This window comes from Argopecten irradians, chromosome 3 (assembly GCF_041381155.1).
Source record: "Argopecten irradians isolate NY chromosome 3, Ai_NY, whole genome shotgun sequence".
Taxonomy (NCBI): domain Eukaryota; kingdom Metazoa; phylum Mollusca; class Bivalvia; order Pectinida; family Pectinidae; genus Argopecten; species Argopecten irradians.
Genome location: NC_091136.1, coordinates 23276052 through 23301629, shown reverse-complemented (window position 1 = coordinate 23301629; position 25578 = coordinate 23276052). Strand labels below are relative to the sequence as shown.

Sequence of the window (25578 nt, the reverse complement as noted above, 5' to 3'; positions counted from 1 at the left end):
TATAGATTCTTCTATCTATCTCTCTTCTGTCTATCTATCTATCTCTCTATATGTCGATCTATCTCTCTGTAACGATCTATTTGAATATATCTGTCTCTTTATGTATCTATCTATTGATCTATCTATCGATATTTTTTCTGATTTCTGTATTAATTCCTTGTTCAATTCTTTTAAATGATTATGAAATTTAATATTATGGTGCGTATTTCGAGTTTATAGGTGCTTTTTGAGAGAGGTGGTAGCCCTTAAAAGGGCTGTTGTTGTGGCCCTGAAAAGGGCCGTTTGGGAAGATGAGAGTAAAAGTTACTCTATGTAGGTGATGAACTCTGGTGGGACTCTGGAGTCTGTGGCGTAGACGTTGGGGCCAATCTTATACAGGCGGAAGCCAGCTTGCAGGAATCTTCTGACGTCGATGTGAACCAGCAAATCGGCACCAGGTCTGGCGTAATCAGGAGAGTCGATGAAGTCGATGTACGGACTGCGAGTGGGATTCAATCCATTCTTGAGGACGGAGGCTGCATCTCTAGTCTTGATACCATGGGCGAAGTAGTTGAGGCCCTCTGGGTATTGGATAGGTCTGCCAATCTTAGGTACTCGGATGCTGACGCTGTGTCCGTATGTTGCTCGTATCCCAGTTGTGATTATCGGAGTACACCATTCGCTGCTTGTCGTTTTTAGGGAACACTAGCTCATCTAGCATGGCCTTGGTTAGCCGGAATTGACGTAAGATGTCACTTGTGGGGACGAAGGATGTGTCGTGGTCTCTGCAGGCTTTGTCGTCATGTCGTAGTCGCTTGATAACTGCTTTGCTCTTCTTGGTAGCCATCTTGCTGTTCATGTAGGAAGTCATGTTGAAATGTGTCCACCGTTGTTTTCGCCAAGAATTTATAGACGTCGTGATTGAGAGGAGGTGAATAATGGGCGTGGCCCCATGTTACACGTTATTTGATTGGCCGAGATATTTAATTTCAGAACACCAATCAAAACTGAATATACTGACGAACTTTGTACACACGCTTCGCTTGGTTGTTGTCCTCACTTGTGTTCCCTAAAAACGACAAGCAGCGAATGGTTGTACTCCGATAATCACAACTGGATACGAGCAACATACGGACACAGCGTCAGCATCCGAGTACCTAAGATTGGCAGACCTATCCAATACCCAGAGGGCCTCAACTAACTACTTCGCCCATGGTATCAAGACTAGAGATGCAGCCTCCGTCCTCAAGAATGGATTGAATCCCACTCGCAGTCCGTACATCGACTTCATACGACTCTCCTGATTACGCCAGACCTTGTGCCGATTTGCTGGTTCACATCGACGTCAGAAAGATTCCTGCAAGCTGGCTTCCGCCTGTATAAGATTGGCCCCAACGTCTACGCCACAGACTCCAGAGTCCCACCAGAGTTCATCACCTACATAGAGTAACTTTTACTCTCATCTTCCCAAACGGCCCTTTTCAGGGCCACAACAACAGCCCTTTTAAGGGCTATAACCACCTCTCTCAAAAAGCACCTATAAAACTCGAAATACGCACCATAATATTAAATTTCATAATCATTTAAAAGAATTGAACAAGGAATTAATACAGAAATCAGAAAAATATCGATAGATAGATCAATAGATAGATAGATACATAAAGAGACAGATAGATATATTCAAATAGATCGTTACAGAGAGATAGATCGACATATAGAGAGATAGATAGATAGACAGAAGAGAGAGATAGATAGAAGAATCTATAAAGAGATAGATATATTTATAGAGAGTGATAGATCGATATATTGAAAGATTGATCGATAGAGAGAATAGATATAGATAGAGGAATATATAGAATGATAGGTATATATATAGATAGATAGATAGATAGATAGAGAAAGACAGACAGAGAGTCAAACATATAAAATAAACAAACAAATAAATAAATATGATGAGTAGATAACACAGAAAAGAATTATCTTTCTACTACTTAGCGTAAGCGTTAAGCGCTTTAACTTACCTCTTCGGATGATTAGCAACAGTAGTTATGGATGACGTCATTGTATTAATGTCGTCATTGTTATTGTTAACTGTTACGGTCTTAAAAGGCTTGACTACACAAAGTTCATACCAAACTAACAGCAAAATGAATGAATGAAATGAAATGAATGAATGAATGAATGAATTGATGAATGAATGAATTAATCGATATGAATGAATGAAATGAATGAATGATTAATGATTGAATATGAATGAATGATTGAAATGAATGAATGTAATATCTGTGAGCTCTAGATACATGTACTCACAGGTACACAGATGAATTAATACGTAATTAGTAAAATTTGTAAATACGCGGTTTATTACAATTATAGGAACTTAATTATGCCATGCACATATATTTAATGTATATGTGCCTCCGTGGCCCAATGGATAAGGCACCGGCCTCCTAAGCCGGGGATTGCGGGTTCGAGTCCCGCCGGAGGTTGAATATTTTGTTAGATGTTTGAATTTCAACTAATTTAAATAATCACCATCTCATATGTGTTGTAATAATCAACATTTATTTAATCATGAGTATATATATATACCATACTTTCTTGCTTTCCACGATTCCATAATGATTAGAGAAAACGATTTAAAGAAAATTTACAGAAAACCACGGCATTTCAATTTTCGACACTTTAGATTTACGGAGGCGCCTATTTGATTCAAAGTACCTAGCACCTGATTATAGTATATGATATTTTCCAGCAAGTTTTCCTATGACAACTTTTTAAATTCATGTATAAAATTACTTTATTTAAATTTGTTTAAAACTAACTAAAATTACGCCAAGCTGTACACGTACACGTACAAGTGCCGCTACCTATGAAGCCATACGGCGGCGCGTTTGTACCGGCGCTATCATCAAAGAACACGGCGAGAAATTACCTTATGTTTGTACAAGTGAGGACAACAACCAAGCGAAGCGTGTGTACAAAGTTCGTCAGTATATTCAGTTTTGATTGGTGTTCTGAAATTAAAATATCTCGGCCAATCAAATAACGTGTAACATGGGGCCACGCCCATTATTCACCTCCTCTCAATCACGACGTCTATAAATTCTTGGCGAAAACAACGGTGGACACATTTTCAACATGACTTCCTACATGAACAGCAAGATGGCTACCAAGAAGAGCAAAGCAGTTATCAAGCGACTACGACATGACGACAAAGCCTGCAGAGACCACGACACATCCTTCGTCCCCACAAGTGACATCTTACGTCAATTCCGGCTAACCAAGGCCATGCTAGATGAGCTAGTGTTCCCTAAAAACGACAAGCAGCGAATGGTGTACTCCGATAATCACAACTGGATACGAGCAACATACGGACACAGCGTCAGCATCCGAGTACCTAAGATTGGCAGACCTATCCAATACCCAGAGGGCCTCAACTACTTCGCCCATGGTATCAAGACTAGAGATGCAGCCTCCGTCCTCAAGAATGGATTGAATCCCACTCGCAGTCCGTACATCGACTTCACGACTCTCCTGATTACGCCAGAGCTGGTGCCGATTTGCTGGTTCACATCGACGTCAGAAGATTCCTGCAAGCTGGCTTCCGCCTGTATAAGATTGGCCCCAACGTCTACGCCACAGACTCCAGAGTCCCACCAGAGTTCATCACCTACATAGAGTAACTTTTACTCTCATCTTCCCAAACGGCCCTTTTCAGGGCCACAACAACAGCCCTTTTAAGGGCTACCACCTCTCTCAAAAAGCACCTATAAACTCGAAATACGCACCATAATATTAAATTTCATAATCATTTAAAAGAATTGAACAAGGAATTAATACAGAAATCAGAAAAATATCGATAGATAGATCAATAGATAGATAGATACATAAAGAGACAGATAGATATATTCAAATAGATCGTTACAGAGAGATAGATCGACATATAGAGAGATAGATAGATAGACAGAAGAGAGATAGATAGAAGAATCTATAAAGAGATAGATATATTTATAGAGAGTGATAGATCGATATATTGAAAGATTGATCGATAGAGAGAATAGATATAGATAGAGGAATATATAGAATGATAGGTATATATATAGATAGATAGATAGATAGATAGATAGAGAAAGACAGACAGAGAGTCAAACATATAAATAAACAAACAAATAAATAAATATGATGAGTAGATAACACAGAAAAGAATTATCTTTCTACTACTTAGCGTAAGCGTTAAGCGCTTTAACTTACCTCTTCGGATGATTAGCAACAGTAGTTATGGATGACGTCATTGTATTAATGTCGTCATTGTTATTGTTAACTGTTACGGTCTTAAAAGGCTTGACTACACAAAGTTCATACCAAACTAACAGCAAAATGAATGAATGAATGAATGAATGAATGAATGAATGAATGAATGAATGAATGAATGAATGAATGAATGAATGAATGAATGAATGAATGAATGACAGATTGATAGGTTAATCGATACTCTATATGAATGATTGATTGATTGATTGAATGAATGAATGAATGAATATCTGTGAGCTTTAGATACATGTACTCACAGGTACACAGATGAATTAATACGTAATTAGTAAAATTTGTAAATACGCGGTTTATTACAATTATAGGACTTAATTATGCCATGCACATATATTTAATGTATATGTGCCTCCGTGGCCCAATGGATAAGGCACCGGCCTCCTAAGCCGGGGATTGCGGGTTCGAGTCCCGCCGGAGGTTGAATATTTTGTTAGATGTTTGAATTTCAACTAATTTAAATAATCACCATCTCATATGTGTTGTAATAATCACCATTTATTTAATCATGAGTATATATATACCATACTTTCTTGCTTTCCACGATTCCATAATGATTAGAGAAAACGATTTAAAGAAAATTTACAGAAAACCACGGCATTTCAATTTTCGACACTTTACATTTACGGAGGCGCCTATTTGATTCAAAGTACCTAGCACCTGATTATAGTATATGATATTTTCCAGCAAGTTTTCCTATGACAACTTTTTAAATTCATGTATAAAATTACTTTATTTAAATTTGTTTAAAACTAACTAAAATTACGCCAAGCTGTACACGTACACGTACAAGTGCCGCTACCTATGAAGCCATACGGCGGCGCGTTTGTACCGGCGCTATCATCAAAGAACACGGCGAGAAATTACCTTATGTTTGTACAAGTGAGGACAACAACCAAGCGAAGCGTGTGTACAAAGTTCGTCAGTATATTCAGTTTTGATTGGTGTTCTGAAATTAAATATCTCGGCCAATCAAATAACGTGTAACATGGGGCCACGCCCATTATTCACCTCCTCTCAATCACGACGTCTATAAATTCTTGGCGAAAACAACGGTGGACACATTTCAACATGACTTCCTACATGAACAGCAAGATGGCTACCAAGAAGAGCAAAGCAGTTATCAAGCGACTACGACATGACGACAAAGCCTGCAGAGACCACGACACGTCCTTCGTCCCCACAAGTGACATCTTACGTCAATTCCGGCTAACCAAGGCCATGCTAGATGAGCTAGTGTTCCCTTAAAAACGACAAGCAGCGAATGGTGTACTCCGATAATCACAACTGGATACGAGCAACATACGGACACAGCGTCAGCATCCGAGTACCTAAGATTGGCAGACCTATCCAATACCCAGAGGGCCTCAACTACTTCGCCCATGGTATCAAGACTAGAGATGCAGCCTCCGTCCTCAAGAATGGATTGAATCCCACTCGCAGTCCGTACATCGACTTCACCGACTCTCCTGATTACGCCAGAGCTGGTGCCGATTTGCTGGTTCACATCGACGTCAGAAGATTCCTGCAAGCTGGCTTCCGCCTGTATAAGATTGGCCCCAACGTCTACGCCACAGACTCCAGAGTCCCACCAGAGTTCATCACCTACATAGAGTAACTTTTACTCTCATCTTCCCAAACGGCCCTTTTCAGGGCCACAACAACAGCCCTTTTTAAGGGCTACCACCTCTCTCAAAAAGCACCTATAAACTCGAAATACGCACCATAATATTAAATTTCATAATCATTTAAAAGAATTGAACAGGGAATTAATACAGAAATCAGAAAAATATCGATAGATAGATCAATAGATAGATAGATACATAAAGAGACAGATAGATATATTCAAATAGATCGTTACAGAGAGATAGATCGACATATAGAGAGATAGATAGATATACAGAAGAGAGATAGATAGAAGAATCTATAAAGAGATAGATATATTTATAGAGAGTGATAGATCGATATATTGAAAGATTGATCGATAGAGAGAATAGAGATAGATAGAGGAATATATAGAATGATAGGTATATATATAGATAGATAGATAGATAGAGAAAGACAGACAGAGAGTCAAACATATAAATAAACAAACAAATAAATAAATATGATGAGTAGATAACACAGAAAAGAATTATCTTTCTACTACTTAGCGTAAGCGTTAGATCGCTTTAACTTACCTCTTCGGATGATTAGCAACAGTAGTTATGGATGACGTCATTGTATTAATGTCGTCATTGTTATTGTTAACTGTTACGGTCTTAAAAGGCTTGACTACACAAAGTTCATACCAAACTAACAGCAAAATGAATGAATGAATGACAGATTGATAGAATGAATCGATATGATTGATAGGTTAATCGATACTCTATATGAATGATTGATTGATTGAATGAATGAATGAATGAATATCTGTGAGCTTTAGATACATGTACTCACAGGTACACAGATGAATTAATACGTAATTAGTAAAATTTGTAAATACGCGGTTTATTACAATTATAGGACTTAATTATGCCATGCACATATATTTAATGTATATGTGCCTCCGTGGCCCAATGGATAAGGCACCGGCCTCCTAAGCCGGGGATTGCGGGTTCGAGTCCCGCCGGAGGTTGAATATTTTGTTAGATGTTTGAATTTCAACTAATTTAAATAATCACCATCTCATATGTGTTGTAATAATCAACATTTATTTAATCATGAGTATATATATACCATACTTTCTTGCTTTCCACGATTCCATAATGATTAGAGAAAACGATTTAAAGAAAATTTACAGAAAACCACGGCATTTCAATTTTCGACACTTTAGATTTACGGAGGCGCCTATTTGATTCAAAGTACCTAGCACCTGATTATAGTATATGATATTTTCCAGCAAGTTTTCCTATGACAACTTTTTAAATTCATGTATAAAATTACTTTATTTAGATTTGTTTAAAACTAACTAAAATTACGCCAAGCTGTACACGTACACGTACAAGTGCCGCTACCTATGAAGCCATACGGCGGCGCGTTTGTACCGGCGCTATCATCAAAGAACACGGCGAGAAATTACCTTATGTTTGTACAAGTGAGGACAACAACCAAGCGAAGCGTGTGTACAAAGTTCGTCAGTATATTCAGTTTTGATTGGTGTTCTGAAATTAAATATCTCGGCCAATCAAATAACGTGTAACATGGGGCCACGCCATTATTCACCTCCTCTCAATCACGACGTCTATAAATTCTTGGCGAAAACAAACGGTGGACACATTTCAACATGACTTCCTACATGAACAGCAAGATGGCTACCAAGAAGAGCAAAGCAGTTTATCAAGCGACTACGACATGACGACAAAGCCTGCAGAGACCACGACACATCCTTCGTCCCCACAAGTGACATCTTACGTCAATTCCGGCTAACCAAGGCCATGCTAGATGAGCTAGTGTTCCCTAAAAAACGACAAGCAGCGAATGGTGTACTCCGATAATCACAACTGGATACGAGCAACATACGGACACAGCGTCAGCATCCGAGTACCTAAGATTGGCAGACCTATCCAATACCCAGAGGGGCCTCAACTACTTCGCCCATGGTATCAAGACTAGAGATGCAGCCTCCGTCCTCAAGAATGGATTGAATCCCACTCGCAGTCCGTACATCGACTTCACCGACTCTCCTGATTACGCCAGACCTGGTGCCGATTTGCTGGTTCACATCGACGTCAGAAGATTCCTGCAAGCTGGCTTCCGCCTGTATAAGGATTGGCCCCCAACGTCTACGCCACAGACTCCAGAGTCCCACCAGAGTTCATCACCTACATAGAGTAACTTTTACTCTCATCTTCCCAAACGGCCCTTTTCAGGGCCACAACAACAGCCCTTTTAAGGGCTACCACCTCTCTCAAAAAGCACCTATAAACTCGAAATACGCACCATAATATTAAAATTTCATAATCATTTAAAAGAATTGAACAAGGAATTAATACAGAAAATCAGAAAAATATCGATAGATAGATCAATAGATAGATAGATACATAAAGAGACAGATAGATATATTCAAATAGATCGTTACAGAGAGATAGATCGACATATAGAGAGATAGATAATAGATAGACAGAAGAGAGATAGATAGAAGAATCTATAAAGAGATAGATATATTTATAGAGAGTGATAGATCGATATATTGAAAGATTGATCGATAGAGAGAATAGATATAGATAGAGGAATATATAGAATGATAGGTATATATATATATAATAGATAGATAGAATAGAGAAAGACAGACAGAGAGTCAAACATATAAATAAACAAACAAATAAATAAATATGATGAGTAGATAACACAGAAAAGAATTATCTTTCTACTACTTAGCGTAAGCGTTAAGCGCTTTAACTTACCTCTTCGGATGATTAGCAACAGTAGTTATGGATGACGTCATTGTATTAATGTCGTCATTGTTATTGTTAACTCAAAAAATACAGTAACCTCAAGTACAGTCATGAATTTTGTAATTCAGTAAAATGACATGTAATCCATTTTAAATATTGAAATCTGTTAACTTAATAATCTCAATGGACAACGTTATTTACACAAATGTATATGTTATATTTTTGGTAAATTTTTTTTCACCCTCCTAATGCCGGGGATTTCAAATTAATTTTTTAAATTCATAGAATTGAGGTCCATGTTCAGTGCACCTATTTTTTATAATATCGTTGTTAATGTGTTACGTGGAATTTTAACTAATTTAAAACAATCCACCATGTATTTGTCAATGTGTGTGTAATAATTACATTTGATTTAACATAAGAGGGTATGCTGAAAACTTTTTTTCAATAAAAATGGGTAACCACGATTCCATATAATTTTATGTAATATTCACGGTTTACAAAGTCAAGGTATCTGGGTTCAGAAAATTTCGTGATGTAATATTTGCAGTAGAAATTATGAACGATGTTTTATGGGGGTTAAGATTTATCTATCAGAATAAGTGTTATTTTCCACCATATGAAATTGAATTAGATCATAGGATTTGTATTTTCAGACATTATTTCCAAAAAATTACTTTTTTATGACTGTCATTTAAAACTAACTAATGATTACGTCAATATTATAAGATACATATTTTATGACGTACATGGAGGTGGGGTGCCCTCTGACGTCAATTCTGAACTAGGGTCTAGATTTCATGCATGAACCCAGTTGGGGGGGACAGGGATGGTTATGCACAAAGAAACTATCCAGAATACAATATTCAACTAATTTATTCACCTTTCACAAAGTAGAGAGAAATTTTATTGAGTACATTAAATCGTCATTTCACAGTAAGACCGAATGGCAGTGGTACATGTGATGACCGTAATTGGCCATTGTGAGATTTTATAAAGCGACAGAAAGCCCAGACTGTTATTTGCTTCCGATTATATGCATAAATAAAATTAAAAAATGTATATGTGTATAAGGTTTAGTCCTAATTAATTGGTGAATTCAATCTAAGTTGAATTAATATGCTCAGGCTTCACATTTGCATAAAGAAATTCCCCAAAATGGGTTCGAGATTAATGGTTTAGAGGGTATCCGAATGTGCGTCTAAGATGGAAAAACTCGATACTGTAGCAGCAGAAATTGATAGCTGGGGTACGAGGTAAGATTGCTCAAAAGTTTAATGATATACCTATGTCGAAATAGGCTCAGTTCCGCTATCACGGCAGTGATGCTTGGTTTTAAACTGTGTTCAAGAAAAAAATTCTCCTAGAGGGGGTGTAATTTTGGGTTGAAAATCCCAATTTTTTGCATTTTTTCAAAAAAACAAATTTGGTTACCATGGTTTTTACAGGCTCACAAAACCACAAAAAGCAGACCTGTCCAAAATTGAACTCTGCATAACTATTGCAAATGTTGTGTAGATTAAAAATATATATACTTTTTTATATAGATGTTATTTAAGGTTAAAAAGCTGTGTGTACATAATTAAAGCCTGCACTTCATTTTGCTGAATTTTTCAAATCTACTGTACACTGCCACCTTATAAGTGACTGAAATTCTCATTTTTTGGAAAATGACCTTGATTATAATTGATTTTGCTAAATTTTCATTCATTTATCCTAGAAATCACAATCAAACAGTTTGAAACTGTGTAAATACATATATTTTTCATTTGGTACAACTAAAGGGAGGTAACTGGCTCATTTTGCCATTCTGTAATTTGCTACCTAGGTATATGGTATGATATGCTTGACTGTTAATTTGATTAATCATTTTTACACTTGAACAGCAAGCTGAAAAAAACAGCTAACCGCGTGTCTCTCAGTCCATTTTAATATGAATTCTAATTAATTTTGCTCTGCTAATTACCCGGTATCCATGGAAATTTACAGCAAAAGTGCTAATTTTTGGGATTTTTTTCATTGATTTCTCAGTTTTCATATAATTAAGGCTATAATATGTATTTTTTTGTACTAGAATGAGTGTTCGGCTAAGCCGGTATTGTCAATTATTGCCATTATCCTTAAGATAAGAGGGAAAAGGGGGCTTTTTTTCAATAAAATGGGAATAACGTACAGTTTTATATGATTACATGTAATATTCTGTATTTCAAGGGTGGGAACTCAATAATTTGATGTAATATGCAGGAAATTATGACATTTTGAATGTCATGTTAAGATTTATCTATCAGAATAAGTGTATTTATTTAGTGCTAAGGTGAATTAGAATAGGATTTGTATTGTCAGAAATAATAACACTAAGTTTTTTTTGACGTCATTTGCACATATAATGATGACGTCACCATTATTATGACGTCATGGTAACTATGACGTCACAGAACAGGGTCAGATTTCATAGCAACCCAGTATTTTTCACTTTTCTGCATAGAGAGAAACTCCAAATACCATATCAAATTTTCAGAATAATTTTATTTCAGAAAACAGCATAGTTATTAAACTTTCATTTTTTCAAATTACCTCCCCTTGTTACTTGTATTTGGACGGAATATTGGTGTAAATATACAATTATGGGGATTTTTTGCATTATCTCAGGTTGATCTTTTAGAGTTTACACAGTATCCAGGCTTAGGTCCATATTGTTGCGTCACAACCTTATTTTGACATATAATTGGGCATTACTTCGGATGAATCTGAAAATACAGAAACATGCTCGTATATAGAGGTCCAGCATCAGTTGAAGTGTACAGTCACAACACCGTTATTTAGACATAATTGGCGTGTAGATTTTATTTATTGAACAGGATACAAAGACATGTTTGTATTATATGCATTAATAAAAATTGAAAAAATGGATTATGTACTAGAATTGGTGAATTCAATCTAGTGGTTTCTTTTTGCAAAGGCTTCAACAGTTGCATAAAGAAATTCCCCCAAAAATGGGTGCGAGATTTATTGGTTTTACGAGGGTTTCCCGAAATGTGCGTATATGATGGAAAAACTCGATTTCTTGTAGCAGCAGGAAATAATAAATTTTTTTGATAGCTGGGGTGGGTAAAATGACGGGACACCCCGGTAAAGATTGCTCAAGAAGGTTTAATGAAATATTACCTATGTAGAAATAGGCTCTGTTTCCGCTTTCACGGCAGTGATTGCTTTTGGTTTTAAAACTGTTGGGTGTTCAAGAAAATATAAAATCTCCTTCTAGATGGGGGTTGTAATTTTGGTTTGAAATTCACAATGTTTTGCATTTTTTCTCAAATAAACAAACATTTTGCGTTACCTTGGTTATTTTTACTGGCCTCTCAAAACAAAAAAATACAAACCTGTCAAAATTGAACTATGCAGTAAAACTATTTGCAAAATGTTGTGTTGATTATAAAAAAGTTTATATACTTTTATTATAGATGTTTTATTTTAAGGTTAAAATGCTAGTGTGTACAATAATTCAAGCCCGCACTCTCAATTTTGCTGAATTTGTTTTAAAATCTACGTATCACCTGCCACCCTTATAAGTGACTGACAATTTCTCATTTTTTTGGAATATTACCTTGATCTAAAATTGATTTATTGCTAAATTTATCATTCATTTATCCATAGATAATTCACAATCTAAAACAGTTGTGAATACTGTTGTAAAATACCCCATATAATTTTCACATCTTGGGTAACATCTAAAGGGAGGTAAACTGGCACATTTTGCCATTCATGTAATTTGCTACCTAGGGCTTTGGTAATGATAGGTCTTGTCTGTTAATTGATTTTATCATTTTACACTTGAACAGCAAGCATGAAAACAGCTAAACGCGTGTTCTCTCAAGTCCATTTTATTGTAATTCTAAATTAATTTTGCTCTGCTAATTACACGGTATCCATGGAAATTTACAAGCAAAAGTGCTAATTTTGGGATTTTTTTCATTTGATTTCTCAGTTTTAATATAATCTAAGGCTATAATACTGTATTTTTTGTAATGAGAATGAGTGTTTATCGACTAAGCCACGGTATTGGTTCACAGTTTGCCTCATTATCTTAAAGGATAAGAGGGAGTAAAGGGGGCCTTTATTTTCAATTAAAAATGGGTCGTATAACGTACAGTTTTTATCATGATTATCATGTAATTATTTCTGTAATTTCATGGGTGCGCCTGGGAATCATCAAAATTTGGATGTTAATATTGCAGGAAATTATGACATTTTGAATGTCACTGTTAAGATTTTATATTTCAGAATAAGTGTATTTTGCAGTTGCTAAGGCTGGAATTAGAAATTGGATGAGTAATGTCAGAGAATAATTACACTTAGTTTCTTTGTGACCGTGCATTTTGCATATAAAATGGACTGACCGTCACCATTTTTATGGACCGTCCATGGTGAACTATGACGACCACAGAACAAGGGTCAGATTTCATAGCCATACCAGTATTTTTTTCACTTTTTCTGACATTTTTACGGGTGAGATACTCCATACAAATACCATATTCAAAATTTTCAGAATTAATTTTATATTTCAGGAATAACACAGCATAGTTTGTTAAACTTTCAATTTTTTCAAAATTACCTCCAACCCTAGTTTCTGGTATGGATAGGAATATGGTTGAAAATATTCTTTATGGGGGAATTGGGCATTTACTCGTGTTAAATATAAACGTGATTACACAGTATCCCGGATATGTCATTTTGTTCGTCACAAACCTTATTTAGTCACAATTTGTGTGTTTCGGCCGAAACATGAAAATACAAACCATGCAGTTATAGAGTTAGCAGTGTGTACTGGTAAGACCGACGATGGCCATGGGTGAGATTTTTTATTAAGGCAGGAACGCCCACTGTGTTTATTATCTGACATAAAATATTAAAAAAATGTTATACTGTCACTAGAATTGGTGAATGCAATCTAGTGATATTATGGGCAGCACTTCAACATTTTTGCATTATAAGAAAAATTCTCCCATACTTGGAGATCGAGATTTATTGCGTTTCAGAGGTATCCGAATGCATGCGTCTAAAATTGAAAAAACTCGATTCTGTAGCAAGCAGAAATTGATAGCTGTGGTACGAGGTAAGATTGCTCAAAAGTTTAATGGAGATATATACCTATTAGAAAATAGCGCTCAGTTCCGCTATCACGGCCCTGAGTGGATGCTTGGTTTTTTTATTTCTCGTGTTCAACGATAAAAAAAATTCATCCTAGTGGGCGGTGTAATTTTGGGTTGAAAAATCCCAATTTTTTGACATTTTTTCAAAAAAACATATTGGTTACCATTGGTTTTTACAAGGCTCACAAAACCACAAAAATCAGCAGACCTGTCCAATTTGATACTCTGACATAACTATTGCAAATGTTGTGTAGAATAAAAATATATTTACTTTATATAGTTGTTATTTAAGTTAAAAAGCTGTGTGTACTTATATTATATCGCCTGCTCACTTCATTTTGTCCCCCCCTGATTTTTTCAATTCTACATCTTTTTACTCTGCCCACAGCTCATAGTGAACTGAATTCTCATTCTTTTGGGGGATAATTGACCTTGATTATAATTGTTTGTGCTAAATTCTTCATTCATTTTATTCCGTAGAAATCCACAATCAAACAGTTTGAAACGGTGTTACTATTATAATAATTTTCATTTTGGTGACAACTAAAGGGGAGGTAACTTGGCTCATTTTGCCATTCTGTAATTTGCTACCTAGTATGTGTTTATGGTGGATGATATGCTTGAATGTTAATTGATTAATCATTTTACACTTGAACAGCAAGCTGAAAACAGCTAACCGCGTGTCTCTCAGTCCATTTAATATGAATTCTAATTAATTTTGCCTCTGCTAATTACCCGGGAGGTATCCATGGAAATTTACAGCAAAAGTGCTAATTTTGGGATTTTTTTCATTGATTTCTCAGTTTTCATATAATTAAGGCTATTAATATGTATTTTTTGTACTAGAATTGAGTGTTCTCGGCTAAGCCGGTATTGTCAATTATTGCCATTATCTTAAGATAAGAGGGAAAAGGGGCTTTTTTCAATAAAATGGGAATAACGTACAGTTTTATATGATTACATGTAATATTCTGTATTTCAAGGGTGGGATCACAATATTTTGATGTAATATGCAGAAAAATTATGACATTTTGAATGTCATGTTAAGATTTATCTATCAGAATAAGTGTATTTAGTGCTAAGGTGAATTAGAATAGGATTTGTATTGTCAGAAATAATAACACTAAGTTTTTATGACGTCATTTGCACATATAATGATGACGTCACCATTATTATGACGTCATGGTAACTATGACGTCACAGAACAGGGTCAGATTTCATAGCAATCCCAGTATTTTTCACTTTTCTGCATAGAGAGAAACTCCAAATACCATATCAAATTTTCAGAATAATTTTATTTCAGAAAACAGCATAGTTATTAAACTTTCATTTTTTCAAATTACCTCCCCTTGTTACTTGTATTGGAGGAATATTGGTGAAAATATACCTTATGGGGAAATTGGCATTACTCGGTGACTATTAGAGATACACAGTATCCGGATAGGTCATTTTGTTCGTCACAACCTTATTTAGACATAATTTGGGTTTTCGGAAAACTTGAAAATACAAAACATGCTGTATAAGGTAGCAGTGTACAGTAAGACCGAATGGCCATGGGTGAGATTTTTATTAAGCAGAAAGCCCCTGTTTTATTATATGCATAATTAAAAATTAAAAAATGTATATGTCCTAAAATTGGTGAATTCAATCTAGAGAATTATATGCAGGCTTCACATTTGCATAAAGAAATTCCCCAAAATGGGTTCGAGATTAATGGTTTAGAGGGTATCCGAATGTGCGTCTAAGATGGAAAAACTCAATACTGTAGCAGCAGAAATTGATAGCTGGGGTACGAGGTAAGATTGCTCAAAAGTTTAATGATATACCTATGTCGAAATAGGCTCGGTTCCGCTATCACGGCAGTGATGCTTGGTTTTAAACTGTGTTCAAGAAAAAAAAATCTCCTAGAGGGGGTGTAATTTTGGGTTGAAAATCCCAATTTTTTGCATTTTTTCAAAAAAACAAATTTGGTTACCATGGTTTTTACAGGCTCACAAAACCACAAAAAGCAGACCTGTCCAAAAATGAACTCTGCATAACTATTGCAAATGTTGTGTAGATTAAAAATATATATACTTTTATATAGATGTTATTTAAGGTTAAAAAGCTGTGTGTACATAATTAAAGCCTGCACTTCATTTTGCTGAATTTTTCAAATCTACTGTACACTGCCACCTTATAAGTGACTGAAATTCTCATTTTTTGGAAAATGACCTTGATTATAATTGATTTTGCTAAATTTTCATTCATTTATCCTAGAAATCACAATCAAACAGTTTGAAACTGTGTAAATACATATAATTTTCATTTGGTACAACTAAAGGGAGGTAACTGGCTCATTTTGCCATTCTGTAATTTGCTACCTAGGTATGGTATGATATGCTTGACTGTTAATTGATTAATCATTTTACACTTGAACAGCAAGCTGAAAACAGCTAACCGCGTGTCTCTCAGTCCATTTAATATGAATTCTAATTAATTTTGCTCTGCTAATTACCCGGTATCCATGGAAATTTACAGCAAAAGTGCTAATTTTGGGATTTTTTTCATTGATTTCTCAGTTTTCATATAATTAAGGCTATAATATGTATTTTTTGTACTAGAATGAGTGTTCGGCTAAGCCGGTATTGTCAATTATTGCCATTATCTTAAGATAAGAGGGAAAAGGGGCTTTTTTTCAATAAAATGGGAATAACGTACAGTTTTATATGATTACATGTAATATTCTGTATTTCAAGGGTGGGATCACAATATTTTGATGTAATATGCAGGAAATTATGACATTTTGAATGTCATGTTAAGATTTATCTATCAGAATAAGTGTACATGTAATATTCTGTATTTCAAGGGTAATTGTATTGTCAGAAATAATAACACTAAGTTTTTATGACGTCATTTGCACATATAATGATGACGTCACCATTATTATGACGTCATGGTAACTATGACGTCACAGAACAGGGTCAGATTTCATAGCAACCCAGTATTTTTCACTTTTCTGCATAGAGAGAAACTCCAAATACCATATCAAATTTTCAGAATAATTTTATTTCAGAAAACAGCATAGTTATTAAACTTTCATTTTTTCAAATTACCTCCCCTTGTTACTTGTATTGGAGGAATATTGGTGAAAATATACCTTATGGGGAAATTGGCATTACTCGGTGACTATTAGAGATACACAGTATCCGGATAGGTCATTTTGTTCGTCACAACCTTATTTAGACATAATTTGGGTTTTCGGAAAACTTGAAAATACAAAACATGCTGTATAAGGTAGCAGTGTACAGTAAGACCGAATGGCCATGGGTGAGATTTTTATTAAGCAGAAAGCCCCTGTTTTATTATATGCATAAAAAATTAAAAAATGTATATGTCCTAAAATTGGTGAATTCAATCTAGAGAATTATATGCAGGCTTCACATTTGCATAAAGAAATTCCCCAAAATGGGTTCGAGATTAATGGTTTAGAGGGTATCCGAATGTGCGTCTAAGATGGAAAAACTCAATACTGTAGCAGCAGAAATTGATAGCTGGGGTACGAGGTAAGATTGCTCAAAAGTTTAATGATATACCTATGTCGAAATAGGCTCGGTTCCGCTATCACGGCAGTGATGCTTGGTTTTAAACTGTGTTCAAGAAAAAAAAATCTCCTAGAGGGGGTGTAATTTTGGGTTGAAAATCCCAATTTTTTGCATTTTTTCAAAAAAACAAATTTGGTTACCATGGTTTTTACAGGCTCACAAAACCACAAAAAGCAGACCTGTCCAAAATTGAACTCTGCATAACTATTGCAAATGTTGTGTAGATTAAAAATATATATACTTTTATATAGATGTTATTTAAGGTTAAAAAGCTGTGTGTACATAATTAAAGCCTGCACTTCATTTTGCTGAATTTTTCAAATCTACTGTACACTGCCACCTTATAAGTGACTGAAATTCTCATTTTTTGGAAAATGACCTTGATTATAATTGATTTTGCTAAATTTTCATTCATTTATCCTAGAAATCACAATCAAACAGTTTGAAACTGTGTAAATACATATAATTTTCATTTGGTACAACTAAAGGGAGGTAATTGGCTCATTTTGCCATTCTGTAATTTGCTACCTAGGTATGGTATGATATGCTTGACTGTTAATTGATTAATCATTTTACACTTGAACAGCAAGCTGAAAACAGCTAACCGCGTGTCTCTCAGTCCATTTAATATGAATTCTAATTAATTTTGCTCTGCTAATTAATTACCGTAACCGGTATCCATGGAAATTTACAGCAAAAGTGCTAATTTTGGGATTTTTTTTCATTGATTTCTCAGTTTTTTCATATAATTAAGGCTATAATATGTATTTTTTTGTACTAGAATGAGTGTTCGGCTAAGCCGGTATTGTCAATTATTGCCATTATCTTAAGATAAGAGGGAAAAGGGGCTTTTTTTTCAATAAAATGGGAAATAACGTACAGTTTTATATATGATTACATGTAATATTCTGTATTTCAAGGGTGGGATCACAATATTTTTTGATGTAATATGCAGGAAATTATGACATTTTGAATGTCATGTTAAGATTTATCTATCAGAATAAGTGTATTTAGTGCTATTCTGTATTTCAAGGGTAATTGTATTGTCAGAAATAATAACACTAAGTTTTTATGACGTCATTTGCACATATAATGATGACGTCACCATTATTATGACGTCATGGTAACTATGACGTCACAGAACAGGGTCAGATTTCATAGCAACCCAGTATTTTTCACTTTTCTGCATAGAGAGAAACTCCAAATACCATATCAAATTTTCAGAATAATTTTATTTCAGAAAACAGCATAGTTATTAAACTTTCATTTTTTCAAATTACCTCCCCTTGTTACTTGTATTGGAGGAATATATGGTGAAAATATACCTTATGGGGAAATTGGCATTACTCGGTGACTATTAGAGATACACAGTATCCGGATAGGTCATTTTGTTCGTCACAACCTTATTTAGACATAATTTTGGGTTTTCGGAAAACTTGAAAATACAAAACATGCTGTATAAGGTAGCAGTGTACAGTAAGACCGAATGGCCATGGGTGAGATTTTTATTAAGCAGAAAGCCCCTGTTTTATTATATGCATAAAAAATTAAAAAATGTATATGTCCTAAAATTGGTGAATTCAATCTAGAGAATTATATGCAGGCTTCACATTTGCATAAAGAAATTCCCCAAAATGGGTTCGAGATTAATGGTTTAGAGGGTATCCGAATGTGCGTCTAAGATGGAAAAAACTCGATACTGTAGCAGCAGAAATTGATAGCTGGGGTACGAGGTAAGATTGCTCAAAAGTTTAATGATATACCTATGTCGAAATAGGCTCAGTTCCGCTATCACGGCAGTGATGCTTGGTTTTAAACTGTGTTCAAGAAAAAAAATTCTCCTAGAGGGGGTGTAATTTTGGGTTGAAAATCCCAATTTTTTGCTATTTTTTCAAAAAAAACAAATTTGGTTACCATGGTTTTTACAGGCTCACAAAACCACAAAAAGCAGACCTGTCCAAAATTGAACTCTGCATAACTATTGCAAATGTTGTGTAGATTAAAAATATATATACTTTTATATAGATGTTATTTAAGGTTAAAAAGCTGTGTGTACATAATTAAAGCCTGCACTTCATTTTGCTGAATTTTTCAAATCTACTGTACACTGCCACCCTAAAAATTCTAGATCTCTACTTATAATCAACATGTTTACAAACATATTTGTTTATACATGATAATATTCTAGAAAGTTCTATAACCTAGATTAACGATATGACCAATATAGGATGTATTGATAATAAAGCTATAGGAGTTATCTCCCTTATCTAATAACATGTATTTAGTGTCATACATAACAATCTAAATGAAATGTGTTACTCACACTGATAAAAATATATACACGATATACCTTATAATAAAATTATACTTTTGAAAATTCAATGTATTTACAAATAATCACAAGTTTCATAAGGGTGAAATATTCCTTATGATACAGCAGTGACCTCTACTCCGAGTGTTGGACAAGCGACAGTGAACCGTGGAAAACTGTGTATAGAGTTCACGGACTGTGGGTAAGTGGATATTGGAACATAAATACAGTGGATTTATCCTTAAGTGGATTATTGTGTTTGTGTATTTAGAAAGTTGTGTGGGTATATGTTACCAAAGATACCCAAATCATGTCATCGAATGCTTCGCCAAAGAAATGAAAGTGCTAGAAACTCTAGTGATTTTATATTAATGCAATAATAATAATATCAACCAGATTTGATCGCGATCAAAACACGGGATATCCATCCAGCAAATAATCATGTTATCGATCAGACGATCGGTTTGATAATTTTTCTCTTTGCATAAAATTGAACTATCTGTAATGAGCGAACAAAAGGTCAATAGAACGCATAAACGCACACCCGAAAAAAAGAAAACAACCAATAACTATCGAATGAAAATAACAATCGAACAAAAAAAGAAAGAAAGAACGAATATAATGATTGTATACACAGCTCTGGTCAAAACACAGGTATTAACATGTTCCTCCGTCCATCCGTTTTTTAATCGGGCTGTGCACTCGTCTTTACAGACAGGTCAAGAAAACTGCACATGCCACGAACATACTTTCAGATATGATTTTATTAACTCAAACAAATACACGAACACATGAATTAATGGACAGACAGATGGATGGACAGGCAGACACATACGATATGGTGATCACAATTTGCACACATGGACGAACAAACAGCGCTGAAAAAGTTGAAAGTTAGAACGCATTACGATGAAATAAATATACACACAAATAACACATACATGAAATGGCATATTTTTGCCTGCTGTAAAGACACAGTAAAATCTCAAGTAGTCGAAGATAAAGGGACTATCTTAAAAGTTGTACTCATCTAGACTTCGACGTATAAACTGTCTAGACAGTACATAGTTGTGGTTTAGTTGATGATATCACTTACAAAAAAATAATGAAAAGAAGACTTTTAACACCAATTGGCAAAATAAATGTAACAAGGACATAGTCATTCAGATCCCCCGCCAATGGAGAGCTAAATCAATTAATGCATTAATTTTATATGCTATTACAAGTAATGAAAAAGTATTTTAAAACTCAACTGCAATTGAAGAATATATACAAAACATATTTACGTTTTTTTAACAAAGTGAAACCAACTTTGAAAACATTTGCTTCTTTGAAAAATACCAGAACTGATCTTAGCTTTAACAAAGTTCAGCAGCTAACAGTGCGATTTTTGATTTGTTTTAAACAGCGACGAGTTACATAGGAATTAAGTGAATGTTCATAGTAATTGAGTTTTATATATCTGAGTTTTACTGCATGCATATTAAATAAAAAGTAAAGCATAATACAAAATTAGAAGTCCTACATAAAATGTGTCTATGAAGTTTCATGGAAATATCTCTGCTGGTTTTAGAGTTGTGCTCCGGAAACGATTCTTACACAAAAATCTGCCATTGTTTCCATGGTTACAGAAAAAAGTACAAAAAGTGAAAATCTTAAAATAGCAAAAGGCACTACTAGACCATAAGACTAATGTGTCTATGGAGTTCCGTGCATATATCTCAACCGGTTTTCCAGTTATGCTGCGGAAACGAACCTGGTACAAAAATATGATATTTCCAGCAATGTTACCATGGTTACGGAAAAAGTGCAAAAAATAAAAACCTAACAATAGCAAAAGGCACTACTAGACTATAAGAACAATGTTTCTATGAAGTTTCATGGAAATATCTCTGCTGGTTTTAGAGTTGTGCTCCGGGAAAGATTCTTACACAAAAATCTGCCATTTTCAGCAATGTTTCTATGGTTACAGAAAAAACTACAAAAAGTGAAAACCTTAAAATAGCAAAAGACACTACTAGACCAAGAGACCAATGTGTCTATGAAGTTTCATGGAAATATCTCTTCTGGTTCTAGAGTTATGCTCCGGAACGAATCTGGTACAAAAATATGATATTTTCAGCAATGTTTCCATGGTTACGGCAAAAATTCAAAAAATGAAAACCTAAAAATAGCAAAAGGCACTACTAGACCATAAGACCAATATGTGTATGAAGTTTCGTGGAAATATCTGCACAGGTTTTAGAGTTATGCTCCGGAAACCATTCGTACGGACAGACGGACTGACGGACGGAACCCATTTGTATATCCCCCGCCAACTTCGTTAGGCGGGGGATAATTAAATCTATTTTAGTTCACAGTTCAATCACCTGTTTGTATCATTACCAAACCTAGATGAAAAATTTATTGGGAAACTGAATTCTACTTTATATGATTTTCTATGGAATAGTAAAGTAGATAAAGTAAGAAAAGAAGTAGTTGTTCATGATTATATTAATGATGGGTTAAGAATGATTAATATCCAAACTTTTATAGATTCTCTTAAATTAGGTTGGATAAGAAGATTATCCCAATGTGCATCAAAATGGCAAGCTATTCTGAAAACTTATGTCAATATAGATTTGTTGATTCAAAATTTTGGTTCAGACTATATAAAAAATGTAAATTGAAATGTAAAAACAAGTTTTGTTAGATGTTTTGAAAGCCTGTAAAAATGTATTTGGCTAAGGAAAGGGACTTGAATGATCAGGATGTTTATCTGAAAACCCTACTATGGTATAATGACAAAATTCTTATTGATAGAAAGTCAATTTTCATTAAAGACTAGTATAAAAAGGGAGTTATAAATATAAAAGACTTAATTAGAGACTATGATTCTGGTAGGTTTTATACTATTGAAGAATATACATAAAAATATCACATAGAGACTAACTTCCTTCAGTATCACAGTGTTATATCAGCAGTAAAACAATTCAATCGCAATCCAGGTTTTCCTAAAACAAAAATACCTTGTCCAATTATTTCATTATATGATGAGCAAATGTTTAGCAAATCTAAAGGTTCTAAAGTGCTATATAATAGTCTTATAAAAACCAATATAGTACCATCAGGATAAATGAAATGGAATTCAATTTTATTTTAATATATCATAGAGTAATATATCATGGGAAAATGTTTTTAAGCTTTCATTTATGATTACAAAAAAATACCAAATTTCAGTGGTTTCAATATAGAATTAATTATAATATTCTGGCAACTAATTCTTTTTTATTTAAAGCTCGGATTGTTCAGTCGCCTATGTGTACTCTTTGCAACTCGGAATATTAAACTATTATACACTTGCTTTGGGAATGTCAAGAGGTGCAAAAACTTCTCGTGAGTCTTAAAACTCTTCTGGACACTCTTTTTATTCCTTTTAGTTTCAATAAAGATTTTGTTCCTTTTTGGACTTCTCCGTCAAATTGTAAATAGTAAAATTGATAATGAAATACGTATTATAGTGAAACACTATATATAAAACGCGCTGTCTTCACAAATCTTTAAATTATCTAATTAATGCTATTCAAGACTATCATAATGTTTAAAAATGTTTGGCTTATAACAAAGGTAATGCTTATGTGGTGAAATTTCAAAAGGAATGGCAAAAATGGGAAAAACTTGTTTTGCTATAATTAATGTATAATTAATTTATTTTCTTTCTCCTCTTTGTTTCTCTCTCTCATATATTCTGACATATTTTGTCGTCTAGGCTTTGGAACAATATTTGCTTTTTTACTTATATTTTAGGGCCTGTCTCTATTGTATGTCTTTCTGTCTGTATTTTGTATCATATGTCTATATGTTCATATGTGTATGTAGGTGTGCGAGATGGTGTGCAAATGTGTGAAAGCACGAGTAACATACGCACCCAATGAAACTACCCAGAGCTTAACCAAAGACAGAATATTTATAGTTTCTTCAACCTACGAATACAGACATTCATTTCAATTTCCTTTCCCGATATATATGATTTATCATTATCTTAACCAGTTAACGAGCAGACTGCTCTTTTTTATATCTTGCTTTCCTTTTTCTAACGTCTCTCTTGGCCTGCAGTTAAACGCTCTCTCTGGTGAGGTAGGCGCTGGGTCCTGTCCCGTGGCCGGGACACGCCATAGTTTATAAAATGACAGTTCCTTCTCCTGTTTAAAGCTTAACCATATCGAGAGTGTGACGACTGTTTCGCCCATTGTCAGTATGATGTGACTGTGTGGGGTGTATTGCTTGGTGTCTTCGGCGGCATGCTTCTGTGATATATATATATATATTTATATATATATATATATAAGTAAAAAAGAAGTATGTCCATGTGATGGTTTCCATATACATAAAAAGAAAACACAACTATAAAACAGTTTTTTCCGCCCTAGAGCTTTCTCGGCTCATGCCGGTCTTCAGGTACTATGACATAGGAATTCCAACCCCTGAAGACTGGCATGAGCCGAGAAAGCGCTAGGGCGGAAAAACTGTTTTATAGTTGTGTTTTCGTTTTATGTATATAGCACTATAAAGAGGGAAAGAATTCCACTATACTCGAAGCCACGACACGAATACACCACAATCTTATCACACACTTCACACACGCATGCGGCATGACACCACATACAGATGAGGGCGTCTTTACTTAGTCCTGGTTGTTACATACCAAACCAAACCAAATCTAGTTCTGAGGATGTGTGACCTGCAGGTAGGCCGTTATAATTCTGCCTGTTGCACCTATTACGTGACATAATAGCCGACTTTAGAATCGTAATTTTCATTCTTCATTTCCATTGACCACCTCACGTTTGGTCTTCGGCTGGGTGTTCGCCCTGTAAGGAAGGCTCTGAGTTCTGTCCCCTAGCCAAAAAACACCATAATATAGTGCTTGATTCGACTATAAATCACGGACTTATTACCCTTTTGGATTATGCTTATTGGACCTTGTGAACACATTAGATTGAATAAATATGCACCAAGAATAATGGAACTGTACGTAGCCTGACATTACAGAGATCAAAAGAGTTCGAAAATCATTATTAAAAGAGTTATTGGTCTTTGCAGTAATATTTTTGGACCCTGTGGACACGATAGCTTGAGTTAAAATAAACCAAATTTAAACTTTGTTGGCAGTCTAATGTTGTCGACGAGTTTTAACATGGAAATTGTCTTACAGTACCGTACAGAGTTATGACCCTTTATAATGATGGATTTGTTTACATCGTCACTATGACAACTTGAGTAAAAATTTACTGATGCGCAATGAGACTGTTTGCTACCTAACATCTAATATGAATTTAAGGCAAAGCCTCAGAAGAGCGCAGCTACATGTAAAAGATTATAACATGATAACTTTATGTTGTCTATATTTTTCTACAAGATTAACAATAAAATATTTCACTGACATGAACATACTATCGATAGTTAGAAAGAATTCAAAATAATCCAAATGGAATAGTTCAATATATACTTCAATCTTGTTTTTATCAGATGCAGAGAAAACTTGGCAACATGCCATGATATCAAAAATACGCGCGAATCTGTGCCGTCATTTTTGGCTTCAGTTTTTGTGACGTCACTGCTAACGGTGCCGTGCGCTTGAGAACATACACAGTATATATTGGACCAGTACATTTTTTGCGTTGTATATGTCTAAATTAAAACTACTTACGGTAATTTTAAAGTGTTTACTGATAACACATTTAGTCTAGTACAGAAATTTCAAATCTCGTCGTGCTGATAACGAGAATTATAACATGGCTGCCTACATGGAGGCGCGAGACTTTTCCCGCGGGACACAATTTCAAAGTCCAAGGGGTACTGAAATGTATTGG

General features: G+C 34.7%; 3 non-coding genes across 3 annotated transcripts; all 3 read left to right on the top strand.

The window, feature by feature from the left end:
- Positions 1–2395: 2395 nt before the first annotated feature.
- Positions 2396–2468, top strand: Trnar-ccu (transfer RNA arginine (anticodon CCU)). Its single transcript has one exon. It is a non-coding gene; the product is annotated as a tRNA-Arg (tRNA).
- A 2187-nt stretch (positions 2469–4655) lies between these two features.
- On the top strand, positions 4656–4728 carry Trnar-ccu (transfer RNA arginine (anticodon CCU)). The gene has a single exon. It is a non-coding gene; the product is annotated as a tRNA-Arg (tRNA).
- Positions 4729–6849: 2121 nt separating this feature from the next.
- Trnar-ccu (transfer RNA arginine (anticodon CCU)) lies at positions 6850–6922 on the top strand. The gene has a single exon. It is a non-coding gene; the product is annotated as a tRNA-Arg (tRNA).
- Positions 6923–25578: the final 18656 nt, after the last annotated feature.